Source organism: Saccoglossus kowalevskii, chromosome 11, assembly GCF_978046115.1.
Source record: "Saccoglossus kowalevskii chromosome 11, keSacKowa6.1, whole genome shotgun sequence".
Classification (NCBI taxonomy): Eukaryota; Metazoa; Hemichordata; class Enteropneusta; family Harrimaniidae; genus Saccoglossus; species Saccoglossus kowalevskii.
In genome coordinates this window covers 8,470,666-8,472,862 of record NC_140651.1, presented here as the reverse complement: position 1 = coordinate 8,472,862, position 2,197 = coordinate 8,470,666, and the positions used below count along the sequence as shown (strand labels likewise).

Below are 2,197 nucleotides of genomic sequence, written 5' to 3'. Positions count from 1 at the left end.
AACTACCTTTGACAGATTTTATTAGCAGCTATCAGAGAACACCTATGCCAAAAATCACTATCGTGGAGCAGCTGGGAGTCGAGATCAACTCTTTAGACTAACCCTAAATACTGACGTTTTCTTATGCGTGGAAAAATCACAAAAAAACACATAAAACACACTGTATCTCAGATTTAATCTAAATGTATTGCCCTCCTAAACCATCGCTACAATTGTTTTTTTCTAGTTGAATGCATTTTATATATGCTTATAGGAGAATATGAAAAAAAAAGTTAATTTGATATTTTCAAAGAAAAAAAATCCTCTACTACATCCTTAAGTACATTTTTGAAGTGGCTGGGGTGCTCAATTCAACAATATGTCACCCAAACTAACTATTCACTAAATAACAAATCAATTCCTAAGTCAATACATTTTTTTCAGAAATTCCAACCTCGTATAGACGATAATAACTGTGACTGACTGACAGTGGTGTGTGCAACGAGGCCGTGGTAAGAATTCCCACCATCCTAATAACTCAACCCAACTGTGGCTGTTTTTGCATAACGTGCATACTAATCGAAGAGAGGGAAAGCTCGTTTATATCCGTTCACCTGTCACCTCGGTGTACATCTGACAACATGACTGACTATTGACACGGCAGAATCGTGTGTCGACATATCATATGAAATGCCACATGTGTTCCCTAATCTGGGTTAATCGCTATTTCCCTTCAGCTTGCCATCATTCGCGTTGTAATATCGAATCGCACCCCCTCCCATACTGAACTGCGCATGATCGGTCCTAGTATCGATAACACAGAGCAGCACCAGTCAGCTTGTACACTAAGGGTACTATGTTCATATCTTTAAGTACATACATATATATAAATACGCTGTAGGAGATAATCTCTGTCGAGTGTTAATACAATAAATATGATTAGGGAGTTTTGTAGTATAGTTGATTGCAAACACGTTCGTGGTATTGCATTTCATTGGAGATTGCGTTCATGGAAACCCAACACTGTGCCAGTTATGAATAAACATATGTTTCTTTAACAGCCGGAGATGGCATGTTTATGATGAGGGAATACAATCATCGTATCTCGAATCATACAAATGTGTCACCCGTGGCGTTCGTATTAAAGATGAAACTTGTATTCTCTTTGGTTGAATAATAAACAAATTACTTGCGATATCTTGTTCAGCACATATTTAGCATTCGGATTTCCTCACGTGACTAACTCGTGAACTGAGGTGTTTAGGTTAGCATTTTTCCTTCAGAAATAAGAGATTATCGACGAGCGTCGTAGCTGCAAGGCTACTCCACTGGATGAGCTGAACACGTGATCTGTAATGGCGCGCAACTGTGAAACGAACATAAATCAGGTGTTATATCTACGAGTCATTGACCAATGACCAATAGGGGTTCTGTACAACAAGGGTTACGTTAATCACGTTCGCTGTGACAACACAAGACCAGCGATAGATCGAGCCACAGTAAAATACCAACAGCTCAGCAAATTTGCGGAATAAGTAGTTTCATTAGAGTACTCCTCATCTCACCTCTATGTTTAATTAACGGGCTGTTGCGGAACGGAGGTCTGATCCAAGGCGCCCAATACACTCTGTTAATTAACGGTATCGGTCTCTTCGTCTTACTCATACTGTCTGTCGTAGAACTAACGGGGGCGCTTGCATTCATGACACGATTGCTGCAAATTCCATGACACATCGTAGAGTTCATTTGTCAGACGTACTGGGAGTATTTTCCGAGTTGCCAACACACTATTGTCGGTTCGGGAAAAGGTCACACTGCAAATTGCGCCTTCATTATGCATGAGTTTTCTCTCTAACATATTTGACGACAAAACCGCATTTTTAGAATAATTTACGGATATTGTGTCACGGTTCAGGTATTTGGAGCGATCAGTTTAATAGCGTATACAGCGGTGTTGACGGTAGGGGGATATGTCTAGATAGGCAGCCAACGCTGTAATTGTCGAATGCTAGAACCTCCCAGTACACGTTTCTATTTCAAAGAAAATATTCTTATGAACGAGTTAAGATATCACATGAAATGTTACATCACCAATCCTATAAGACGAAACCCGAGTCAACACCAAGCTACTTATAAGATCGTGTCTGATTGGTAACCCAGCCATAGCACTTTACAGTAAGGCCAATCAAAGTGCAGCATTTGTTGACATGTTGTTTTT

The 2,197-nt window shown here is 39.9% G+C and overlaps 1 long non-coding RNA gene across 1 annotated transcript; it reads right to left on the bottom strand.

The window, feature by feature from the left end:
- Positions 1-563: 563 nt before the first annotated feature.
- On the bottom strand, positions 564-1,626 carry LOC146736151 (uncharacterized). Its single transcript, XR_014930896.1, has 2 exons — positions 1,545-1,626; positions 564-1,345 (listed from the first exon to the last, which is right to left on the bottom strand). It is a non-coding gene; the product is annotated as an uncharacterized LOC146736151 (long non-coding RNA).
- Between the last annotated feature and the right edge of the window lie 571 nt (positions 1,627-2,197).